The sequence below is a fragment of the Netta rufina genome (genome assembly GCF_964035555.1).
Source record: "Netta rufina genome assembly, chromosome: 1".
Lineage (NCBI taxonomy): Eukaryota > Metazoa > Chordata > Aves > Anseriformes > Anatidae > Netta > Netta rufina.
Genome location: NC_140123.1, coordinates 86,222,542 through 86,235,545, shown reverse-complemented (window position 1 = coordinate 86,235,545; position 13,004 = coordinate 86,222,542). Strand labels below are relative to the sequence as shown.

General features: G+C 39.1%; 1 protein-coding gene across 2 annotated transcripts in view; it reads left to right on the top strand.

Annotated features, from left to right (window-relative positions):
• Positions 1 to 13,004, top strand: part of TAB3 (TGF-beta activated kinase 1 (MAP3K7) binding protein 3) — a 44,281-nt gene that overhangs the window by 12,383 nt on the left and 18,894 nt on the right. The window lies entirely within an intron of this gene.

The following is a 13,004-nucleotide window of genomic DNA, read 5'->3' as shown; positions in this document are numbered from 1 at the left end:
CTAAAATTTGTGATGCACGCTTCTACCACAAATTGTGTTAATCTCATCATCTGGCTCTGAAACTTTCTGGCCTGGTACCAGACCAACAAAAATAAACAAATGTGACTTGACTACTGATAACTTGCCTTTGCATACATACAATGTTAGGGAGTAATCAAGGTGTCAGGACTGTAAGTACAGTTTTCCTTAACCTACTGAAGTCATGACTTAAAGGTCTTTAAAGGCAGGTAAAGCATGGTCTTTAGCATCATTTCATGCTGGTATATAGCAAAGTGATTGAAATGCATAAAGCTTCTAATTTAGAGATTATTAAAATGTCAAAAAGAGCTGTTTTTGGTCCTGTCATCTGTCCAGGGCTCATGGAAAAGCACAAAAGTTACTTGCAGTGTGAAGTGGAAGTCAATATTGTTGTGGAAAAGCTCAGTGTTGGTAGCTGCACTTTTACTGCTGCTGTCTGTGGTCTCTCAGCATGCTTGCTTTGGTATTAAAATATCTGATTTAGTGCCAGATTCTCTGTAAGGAAGAGGACACTCTGAAGCTTATATCAAGTAAAGCTGCTGGTTACTGTTCAAGTCCTCTGAAGCTGTACAAGAATTTTGGCAGGAATGCATCAGTGCATCTTAGGATGAACAATTGTATTTGTATTCTGGTCTTTATCTATTTTGGCTGTCCTATTTCTGGCCTAAGGTTATGGAACAAGTGGGTCTGAAATATCTAGACTTCCTCATGGAGATTTGCCACTGAAGCAATGCAACAGACAGGGCAGCTACAGCTTTATCTGAGTATTGATTATTTAACCATTACCCTACACCACCCAGGTTTCTCTCTCCAACAGCTGTAGCATAGAACTTGATTATGGAAGATGCTTAGGAAATCTCACAGCTTTCCTTCCACCAGACAGACTTGTATCTTGTTAATATTCTTTGTAGAGAATGAAGATGAATGTGGCCTTAGCAGAACAAAAATTGCATTGCATAAACAAAGATCTAATTAAGGTATTCTTCCTCCCCTTGCCTAAAGCAAAACAAAGTTTGATCTAGAGTTTATATCACATACATGTATAATACCTGGTTATATCTATATAGACATATATATGGTGGCAGATTAACCTTATTTTAAAGTATCTGTTGTGTTTCACTAGGAAACTGGGTACAGGAATTCCTCATACGCAACATGCCCTCAAGCATCGATGTTCCTATATGTGTGTATAAATGACATATATGCATTATTTATATATCTTAAGATATTATCATATGAAAGTAAACATATATAGATAATATAATTAATGCTGTATGTCACCTCTTGTGGTCTGTCATTGTGACGGTCTTATGGTTATTCATGCAAAGAATTGTTGGAATATATCAGAGTAGGCAAAGTCCATGTTACAGTTTGGTAATAAATTCTTCTGGCGTGATACAAAAGATGGGCGTGCTGCGTCACTTGCCCACCATATTTTATAGCAATTAGTCACATCAGAGAAATGTAGGCAGTTAGTGTAATCTTTGCGCTGCTCTGTATTGCCTCCTGTCTCTTCCGTGTTTTTTCTGTGTTGGCCCCCTCCCTATTTCTGTCATATTTTTTTGTTCCTGTTTATGTGCCTCTCCACTTCCCTCCTCTGTTTCCTCTGTGTAGAGTCATATCCTCCATTAGTGTGTGTTTGCTGTGGATCCTGAAAGCAGGTTTTCTCGTCTTCTCGCTCAGCTCCTTGTGTTTCTAGTCTAGTGTATTTCTTCTAGTTTAAGGTCTCCAGAGTGAGGACAGGCTGGTAGTGGTCAGGCCAGAAACAGTTGTGTAGGTGCCTGTGCTTCCCAGGACCCTGTTATTTCTGCTTTGTAATCTCTCAGCTTGTTGTTTTGGGCGTAAGAGTTCCAGTGCATGCAGTGCAGGGGCAGCCTTTACAATAGATGTTGCTTTTGGCACCATTGTCAGTTACATGGGCTGCTAATAAATTTACATAAATCATTTAAATTGAAACTAATTCTCGTTAGTTTCTTCTTTTCTCTCTGCATTAGAAGGAATGCTTCTTCACAAGTAGAAATATGTTTTGCAGTTGCTTTCTTCGCGGTGCAGCAAAATTTGAAAGTTTGAGACAAGTGCTGTTACAGAAATTGTCTGCATCTCATCCTGTAGTGCTCTTCTGCATATGCAGTTTTCAACAAAATAGAAATCTTTGGGTTCAGCTAGTGTTCTTAACACAGAGTATTTTCAAGGTTTGTCATACAAAAACTCATGGGATGCATGTCAGAGGAATCCTACTCATCTTGTTATTTTTAATTTTCATTTATGACATTATTGCTGTTACCTATGACAATTTTATGATGGCTATTTCAGAAGCAGGAAACCCAATCATTTATTTGAGATGGTTGGCTTAGAACTCTTTCTCTTCTTTCTATCTACTTTAATTCAGGCTTATTTAACAATGAAACTTTATTTTGGAAAGTTTCTGTTGCCATTAATTGCCCATCCTATTGCTTACTCATAGTATGGTTAACTCAGAAGAGTGAATTTCCATCTTGTAGTTCTTGTAGCTTTAGCTGACTCAGAGAGATGGCCAAACTCTTATTTCACTGTGAAATTGTTTGCCCTGAGCCACCCAAGTAAATCAAATAGCTGGTTCAAAATTGGGATGGTATACCACTGAATGCATGAAGTGCAGCTGGGTGCCTGTACAGAAATATCAGCCGTCTCAGATGACTAACCTGATTATGCTGCTTCTGCTCTGCAAACAGACAGTAGTTTCTTTCAGTTTTATTGCTAGCAACCCGTTTATCTAGAGCAAACATTTTAACAGGGAGAAGCCTGAATCAAAGGGTGAAGGTGAACAGAAGTGAGGGAGATGTTGAAGCTAATTATGTGAGTAGCAATATGCATGTGTAACAGTGGATTTGCGAGTGTAGTTTATTCTGAAATTTTATTACTTTTATATGACAAGCCAAGTGACACATTCTTATTCTTAGATCATGACTGTTGTCTTCAGTCTTCCTGAAACCTCTGGCTTGAGGAAATAATAATTAGTCCATACTTCTGCAGGAGTTCAGTGTTTCAATTTGTAGAAGTCTCTTGTCGGAGTACTCACTGTATTTTGACCAGTGTAAATGCATCTTACGACAAAGCCTGCTCTGAATATCTTACAAGTGAATGCTAAGTGTGGCAGTGAATTTGTGATCTGGGAGCAAGAGCTGATGCTGAGGATCATTTACCTTGTGTAGGAGCTGTCAGACGTCTCCTTGTCTGGGACAGTGTTAAATTCCTGGTAGGGACTCACGCTGGTGACCTGCAGACACCTCTACCTCCATAGCAAAGCTCGAAGACATGTATTCTGTGAGGAAATTTAATGTCACTTTTGAGAAGGAAGCTCACTTTCTGAAGCAGTTACGTATTAAAAAATGTTCCAGTGGCTTTGCAGTTTGTTGACCATTGGCTTTTAGTAACCGTTAAACATGGAAATACGGATGGGCTGTACCATGGATTTGCAGTAGATGTTTTCTGATACTGTTAGTACATGTTTAATTTTATATATTCTTGGAAGGGAATATATATCCTTTCTGGCTCACTTTGACTCCTAAAATAGGATGTGGCAGCCACTCCTCCCCCATATAATTTTTACACTGCATTTAGTAGGGCCAACATTTGGAGTTTGTGAATTGGGAAATCTGACAGCAAGCTGATTTACTGCAGGATTTTTTCCAGCCACAGCGTGTAGTTCACAGCTATTCAGTCAGTAGTTGTACGTCCTGGCAAGGAGGACGATTCATCATCCTTATAAATTTTGGTACAAACGTGATACTTGTGATAAAATCTCATGATTATCTCTGTGACATACAAACTCAGTTGTTCTCGCAACTTTGTTTGTCCTGGTACTCTGCAGAACTGTTGTGGAAACTATTATTTGCTGTTTAGTAGCATTATTGTAGAACTGTCTCAGTGCCTTGTAAACCTACGGGGTTGTAACTGTTTTGTAGCAAGAGCTGCTTGTAGTTGCTTGGGGGAGTGAGAGAACCATACATATCTAATGAAGTATTTCATTGTAAACACAAGAAGGTTACTAGTATCTTCTTGGTAGTGGAATTACTAGCCAAGTACTTCTTAGCCACTTGCTAAAAGGATTATTATTTTTCCAGTTAAGTAGTCTTCTCATTATCCTTCGGTTCTTACTGTGAAGTAATTAAAAGTACTCTGTATTTTATGAAGATTTGACTTGAATTTAGGGTTAAGATGATTTTGACTCCTTTTCTTTTGTTTCTAAAGCAGTGGAATAAATAAGCTCTCTTAGCGCCACATATAGATGCTACCTTAAAGGAGAGAAATTTAATCATGACCAAGGCCACAGAATAATGTATGACTTGTTTGGGAAACAAGATCTTTGTACTCTACATACTAAATCCCTTTCCACCTGGTAACATGATGTCTCAGTGCCTGATGTTTTTGTTTAATTGGTGTCAACACTGTGACATTTTTGATGTCTTTTATCATAGATGGAAGAGGAGGAACAGTAGATAGATAACACTCGTCCATTTAGATGCTGACAGCTTACAAGGGTGACAGACCATAATGAAAGGGAGAAAAGCAAAGCAAATACTAAAGCACACAAAGCAACACAAAATAGGTTCCTAAGAGGGAACAGTGATTGATTATAACTTCTGATTTTTTTTCCTAGCAACAGCTGTCACTGAAATGCTTGCCCACAGACCACAGAAGAAACCTAATTATGCTTTAGTCCCATCCCCAGGCAGTATCCCTGTTGTGTGAAAAATGGATTTCCTTCTTCCAGGTTTCTCTTGCCTTGGGATTGTATGTTGCCTTTTGTGTGATGAAGACAAATCACATTGTATTTCCATATTCCTCATTTATTGAATTTGTCAAAATAGTTTTCAAACATGGACAAAATTGATCATTGCGTAAATGAATAAAAACAAGAGAAGGAATATCCTCATTGTTTGACACTCCTGTTTCATCAGTGTGAGCTAATGGTATTATTGTTGTGCCCGCTTTGATGAGTTATGCTCCATTTCGGTACTCTGAGCTGTTCTAGGCCATCAGGTGACACACCTGCGAAGTTGTTGTATGCCATATGCACAGGGAAATTGAATCAAGAATTGGCAAGTGAGATTGTGTAACTTTACCCTAATTTAAGAGACCAATTGGTCAGCAATTTGTCAGCTTTATTTTTAGTTTTATTTTGCCGTATACTTCTTTACTATGTTTCCCTTTGCCTTCCTGCCATCCAGGAGCTTTTTGAAGCTGTTGGCCTTCTTTCATACGAATGAATGAATGCTCATCATAAAACAGCTTGCCAAACCACTCAGTTGTGGTTTTTAGTGACTTAGCCGGTCATTTACTTCAGAGCAAGTGACAACAGCAAGCTGAGCTCAGCTTTAAACATTGGCTGCTTTTCTTTTTTCTCTTTGTGGAACTTACTATGTCTGTATGAAATGACTAGATAAGCTCAGTGGCTCAATGTTATATTGCTTTCTAGCTGTTTCCAGGCTGTGAAGCAATGTACTCCAAAAGCTATGGGATGTGTCACCCTGTAAATAAAAAGGCTTCTGTAGCAAATGATCATTGTGGTATGGGAGAAGTTTTTAGCTATAAATAATCTTAAAAATTTCTTTACCTGTTGCAGAGAAAAATAATTCCTGTTTTTTTTTTTTTTTTGTGATAGAACACGTTAAAATAGAGTGATTGTGGGCCTAAAAACAGGTGTGAGAAAAAATTGTATTGGAAATGCTGTAATAGCTTAGCTTCTTGTATTTGATTTCTTTAACGATGTTCCAGCTAAAAATCTTTATAAAGTTGTTACGTGGCAGTAAAAAGTGTTTGTTTTCCTCTGCTACAAGAGCAATCCAAAGTTGGCTTGGGGCGTGTTCTGACACCCATGGGACGGATTGGTTGTTTGGTTTTATTTATTTGAATGGTTCAATCAAGGGAAGCTTAATGTACAAAACTGTTTATTTCATTGTTCCTAGTATCATTATAGTGTGACTTTAAACCATTTACAGCCAGTTGAATATTCTTCTGCAGGCACCTTTGAATTGAAGCCAACAGTGGTTCCAGAGGCTACTCAAGGATTAGAGGTGTGATTATGTGATTGCATCTGCAGCCAGGTCACATGCCAGGCGTGTTTACAAGGCTATAATTGGGTGCAGATGCCTATTAAACAGTAGGTATGTGTGGGATGGGACGGTAAAAACCTAAGTTTTTGCTCAGTTGATCCTTGGTGCAAAGAAACTCAGTTTGAATCATCTTAAAATTTTAAGGTCCTTACTTATGCAAAATGTTACTTTAAACAAGTGCTTTTTGACACCTTAACTGTGGTTTGTTTGCAGCCATTGTTGGAAGCACCACAGTAATTACACACCTCAACATCTCGAGTATTGAAATACAGAAGTGGAATTGGGATGTGATCACATAGCATTGCAGTCCTCCCTGGCCCAAACCATGTTTATTTGTTAATACCACAATGTTAGTCAAATGCTTTGTCTACTTCAAAGTCAGTGCTTTCTAAATCTGTTGGCTGAGCTAATTCCTTTCTTGTTTTCTCATGTTTTACTACTGGCATACAGTGTATCAGGAGTATTCTAGCATTTGGAAGTATGTAACTAGTGTGGTAACAGATAATAATAAAGTCTGAGTGTAATCATGGCAGTGGTACAGATGGGGATGCCGATATTCAGTTGCTCTGTTGTGGTTTTCAGAGAGTAATATTGTGTGGACTGTGGGCAGATGACGTGGACCTTGAAGTTTCTTCAATTCTGGCCTCTTGCTGATGGTGGCTCTCCTGCGCTCAGCTGCCCATCACCTGTCTCACAGTGCCACAGCTTTGTGCTGGACACACAAGGCTGTGGACAGAAAGCTGTTGTGGGTGGCTTGTAACTTGCTACAATGGAACTCATCTCGCTGCTTTTTTTTATGCTGCCTCATATGCAGTGAAGTTTAGCATCCCTAGGGGACTGTAGCCAAAACTCTGGAGGACTTGGGAGTAGCTGGTTTGCTCACTGCTGTTCTAGGAGCTCAACTGGCATTACCCCTAAGCACTCCTTGCAGAGAGAGTAACTTGTTTCAAGAAACTGTAATGAATGTGTTACCAGTCCTTTACCAGTAACATAGTTTAAAGGGACCTAAGTTGCATAATTTTTAATTCTCTAATATTAATAAATTGTTTGGAGTAGACGTTGTATTTGAGTGCTGAAGATGGAACAGGTGATGTTTCTCCATTGGGAGAAGTGGGTAGTTTCTCACTGTCTTTTCTTTTGCCGTAGCTTTTAATAAAGAAACTTCTACTAAGTAGGCTAATCTTTTTAATGCACCTTAAATACCTTTGTTTATGCTAACGTAGCACAATGAAATCGCTTCTGCTGTTGGGAAGATAATAGATTACATGGAAAATGTGTTACGTGCTGTCCCTGTGGAAGGGGAACACCACAGTTCAGAATGTGGATGACTTTTTTTGTCAGATTATTTCCATACTATCTGATCTCTTGAATTTAGCAATCTGGAAGGAAGTAGTCATGAAACATGAACGTAGATGTTTTTAATAAGCAGCTATGGTTTTCAATTATATAGATAAAGGCATTTCTTTTATAAAATGTTATTTTAGTTCCTAAGCACTCTGTGTACTGTGTTCTTCTAAAGAGCTTTTCAGATTAGAAGTCTTTTTTAAAGTTAATCTCAAAAATAAGTTACTCCCTTTAACTTCAACAAAATAAGTAAAAGTAAGTAGGAGAAATGCAATAACAAAGGTAATTTGAAGAACTTTTTCTTCAGGTATCATGACCAGAGAAACACAGTTTGTAATTATCTCTCAGAAAAATATGATTCATAGCACATATTATCAACTTCTTTCCATTTAATAAATTGTGGGGTTTGAGTTTGCCAAGATGGCAGGTGCCCACCATGCTGTGTTCTCATTCCCTTTCCTCAGCTGGAGAGGGGCTGAAAATACAACGAAGCAACTCACAGGTTGAGGTAAGGACAGGGAGGTCACTCAACAATTACTGGCATGGGCAAAACAGACTTGGCTTGGGGAAGATTAATTTATTTCAGTTACTTATTTCATAATAACAATAGTGAGCAGTGCAAACTTAAAAACAAAACAAACAAAAAAACCTGAAAACCTCTTCCCCCCCGGTCACCTGCTTCTAGGTCCTCCCCCCAAGCAGTGCAGGGGAAGGGGCAATGGGGGCTGTGGTCAGTCCCTATCACTTCATCTTGGCAACTCCTTCTCAGTCACTCTGCCCCTGCTCTATGTGGGGTCCCTCCCACGGGATGCCATCCTTCCCGAACTGAGCCTGCGGGGGGCTGCCCACAGGCAGCAGCTCTTCAAACATGACTCCGTCCCATGAGGTCCATCCATCCCCCAGGAGCAAACTGCTCCAGCACTGGTCCCCCATGGGTGGGCAGCAGGTGCTCCTGCATGGGCTCCTCTCCATGGGCTGCAGCTCTGGCCCGGGGCCTGCTCCTGCAGGGGCTCTCCATGGGCTGCAGCCTCCTCCAGGCCACATCCACCTGCTCCACTGGGGACTCCTCCACCCATGGGAGGGCTGCAGCGTGGAGATCTGCTCCATGTGGGACCCATGGGCAGCAGGGGGACAGCCTGCTCCACCAGGGGCCTCTCCACAGGCCTCAGGGGAGCTGCTGCTGCCTGCCTGGAGCACCTCCTGACCTCCTGCTGCACTGACCTGGGGGCTACAGGGCTGGTTCTCTCACATTTTCTTACTCCTCTCTTCCAGCCACTGTCACAGAGCAGTTTTTCCCATCTTAAATCTGCTCTCACAGAGGCACAAACTTCGCTCATTGGCTCAGCTCTGGGCATTGGTGGGTCCCTTTGGAGCCAGCTGAAACTGGCCCTTATCTGACATGGGGCAACTGCTGGATTCATCTCACAGAGGTCTTGAGTGTTAAACTTTTGTGCTTTTGTTTAAAAAACAAACAAACAAACAAACAAAAAAAACACACAAAAAAAAAAACACCATATTTTTATTTTCAACATGATCTCATTTTTATTTACACTGCCATTTTTTGGTGAAAATATATTTACGTACTTACCCAGATTAATGAAATTGTATTTTAGAATTTCACATTCTTCTGCTACATCCATTCCTGCCTTCACTCCTCAGTTCTCCCTCTATCCACTACATGAGGAACAAGTAAAATTCCTATTCGGGGAGAGTACTCGGACTGTTTTTGCTCTTCTGTGTAGGCCAGAGCAGGAATAAAGGTCTTAAAACGCTGGCATCACTGTTACTTAGAAATCTCATACCTAAATGCCAGAAGCAAATATGAAGAGGTATGAGTTGTTGGTATTGGCAAATTACATTTTGATGGCATATTATTGTAAATCACAATTAGGAATTTCTGTCAAGAATTTGGATTGTATAACTGTTTATTGGATTTGCTACTTTGCATTCACTGGAAATGAGTTTAAATGTCACTACAATACAAGTCGTTTTTGCTTGGTGAAGATGTTATGTATGCTCACTTCATTCGCTGATGTGTATCTAATATTATTTGTTTTTATTCTGAAGTTTCTGTAAGTAAGAAGTTGGTGGTAGTTTACTGTTTTGTCCAGTGAAATTTCAATGTACATCCACACTGGAGTTCCAGAGGTGTTCAGACAGACTATCTGGTGCAGGTGTTTGAAGGAAGCACCTAGTGAGCACTGAAGTAGGGGGAAAAAAAAGTCTCTCACACACATGCTGCATGCATGAATCTGAAATTTTTTCTCAACACCTTGAACAGTAATGGTGAAAAAGTGAACAAAAGAGAAAAAGAACATTAATTTACAAAGATTGGGTTGAGTTCATCTAAACGCCATTCAGTAAATCGGCTTCTTGTCTGTAAGTGTCAGCATGCATTAGATTAGAAGTCAGGACAACAAAGTGTAAGAACTACATTTGTGTAGTATGCTGAGGGAAAATTGAGGCTCTTTACCTGTCTGTACTTAATCCATCTGTTTTCTCATCTTTCTAATCTAAAGATTTAAACAATCTTTTAAGATGAAGGAATTTGCTTAAAAGGTACAATAGCACGGTGTCTTTGAAGAGTTGATTTTTTCTATAAACTGATTTGCTTACTGGTGTGGTGTGGTTTGGGTGGGGTTTTCCTCTTATCCTTCAAGGCACAACTACGGTTATACAACTCATAATTCATTTTAAGTTGATGAGGCTTTGTGAGAAGCTGTCTCCCAGATAGCCTTTTTCTGGGAATTCACTTAGGAATCATTTCAGTTGTTGCATATGTTGTAATTGCATGGTGCAATTGCATTGTAAGCACACGCCATTACATAATTTATAAACTTTCACATCGTATGTATTTACCTCATTTGTTTTTCAACTGGATCTTTTTGATGATTCATTTATCTTTATTTTAGGTGACTTAGCATTTAAAAATAATGGTAATAAAATAGATTTTCTTCTGAACACAGTGTGGGGGAGCAACAAGATTATAGTAATTCTGGTTTTTATTCATCCTTCTTGAAGAGAGAAATCAGTTGTTTGGTGGAAGTGTGGACCCTGGTTTATTTTCTTAACTTATAAAGTTCACAAGTGACTTTAGGGAAGAAGATACAGGTACTGTTTTCCCATCCATATAATTTAGTCATGTAAAAGTTGTGGAAAAAATACTGGTGGAATTGCTTAGGACCAGAGTGATTCTTCGCATAAGGTCCAAGTTTCACTAGTGGCTGCCAAGGTCATTTCTGTGTCTTACTAGAGCAGGACCAATTCTGCAACAATACCCTTTAATGCTTTTGTTACTACAACTTCAGTGTGCATAGCAATGTTAATTTATTTCATCCTTGTGAATTACTTTTTGGCTAGGATTTAGGTAACCTCTGTGCACTTTTGAAAGTTGCAGATGAAGTGACTTTTGCTTTCATTGCAATTGTGGGTTATTTTTTGATGTGAACTGTGCTGTGAACTTTCAATAATGATAAGGCACCTTAAATGTAGTGCACTTCAGTGTGTCCCTCAGCACACGCGTGCCATGAAAGAGGAGCTTCAGATAGTTGCTTTCCTAGGCTCTTGCGCCTCAGCAGGAGCTCCTGTCCTGTCTGCTCCTGTCTGTTGCAGCTCCCTTGTCTACACTGTGAGGTCTGCTCTTGTCTCACTGCTCTGCTTGCCTGGTGCTGTGCAGTGACCTGGGATGTGAGTCTTTTGTTCCCACTGGTTTGGGCCACTTAGCCTGGAAAATGCTGATTCAGGTGTAGGCAGGTCAGATAGAATAGGCAGATGTGTGCTCCGACATATGGCTGAAGAGAACTTTGTGGGGTTGACTGTAAAATAAATGTGTAAATAAATAAATCCACAGTTGTGCAGCCATAGAGTCCATGGAGTTCTGAGTTTGTGTGTTTGTTCTTCTCATGAGAATTATTTCAGGTTTCTTGTAGACTTTTCAAGACTAGAGGATTTGACTCTAAAATGAGAATGGCAGTTTCTCTTATCCATTATTTGTGGTTAGAGAACTCTGATTAAATTCCTAGTTGGCTAATAGCTGCCAATAACTTTGAGGGTTACACATCTGCTCACCCTAAGTATTCAGGAGTTGTTGGAAAAAATGTCAAAGGGAATGTTGGATTTAGACTAGTATTAAAGCATAGAAAGGCATTCTATGAAATGATGCAAGTTCCCAGTCTGCTTTCTTGTGTTACATTTGAATTGATGTTTGAAGAGAGAAATGATGCACTATGATTATACAAGTTATATTTCTTGCAGTATATCTGAAATCATGGCAGGATAATTAAGATCTCGCTGTTTTTATTTTTTTTTAATTTTCTCATTTATTTTGGAAGAGTATGATGTGACAGGTGTAGTACTGGATACTAGAATGCATCAGATAAAACAGAGCAACCCTTCCTGCGAGCACATGTCATTTCATGATGGATAATGTTACTTGAGGGCTGTCCACATATGTAGCAGCCAGATAGTGAAGCAGACTTCTGTTTTGTGTTGTTGCTGTTTTGCCACTTTTCAGTGAAAGGAAGTAATATTTAGGAAGAGGTAATAAAAACAAAGGCCTGAGTATTGAATATTAAAAACAATACAAATCCCTCCCCCATTCTCCACCAAACCTTTTTTCTTTCACCCTAAACCTGACATGTTTTATTTCTTTGAAAACATGTTTTATTTTCTTACTTAGTCAAACTAAGAGACTTTCTTAGGAAAGATACAGGAAACTGTAGGAGATTATTATCACATGAAGGTGTGAAGGTATGCGGATGTCTAGGCTGAATTGTTTTACTTTTCTAGTTTTCTGTTAGGAGCTGAGCTAACTACTGAAAAGCCAACTCTGGAGTATGTACATTATGTACCATTCAAAAATTCCACCGAGGCTGAGATGTGAATGTTTTAAATGGAGAGAAAACTTTGGCCTTAACCTAGCTAATGATGAACACCCTAACTTGAACACCCACTCTGCTGGTATCTTTCATTTTCATCTTTGAAAACGCCTTTACATTCTCCCCAGTTAAAAATTCAGCTGAATATTACTGTTGGAAAGACAGGGGCTATTTCATGTACCATCTCCATGCAGTCCCCATGTGAATTTTTACTTAGACTTAGCTCTTGGATGATTACTCCTCTGATCATGAGCAACAAGTGAGGAAAGCATTTATTGACTCAGGTTGTATTTGTTGTCTAGCATTCCTTTGGTATTGTATTTCAAATCCCGTATTTTTGCTGTTGAATGTAAGAATCCTGAAATGTTTTTTTGTAATTAATTATGCTGATAATTAATAGGTGCTTTACAATGATCTGAAATAGATTATTATCATAGGCCTAAAAAGGACTTACTAAACTATGTTTAAATCCTGTTGTGTTTCACAAAAATTCCTTCCAACTCCTTGAATTTACAGCAATGTAAGGAGTTTAAGCCCCGTTACTAGAAAATTATTTTAAAATAATTGCGCTACTTCTAGCCCATTATTTCTGGCATAATGTGAATAACAAAGACATGCGTGCTCCGTGACTTCAGACGTTTCTACAAACTATTCAGATTCTCACTGGGAA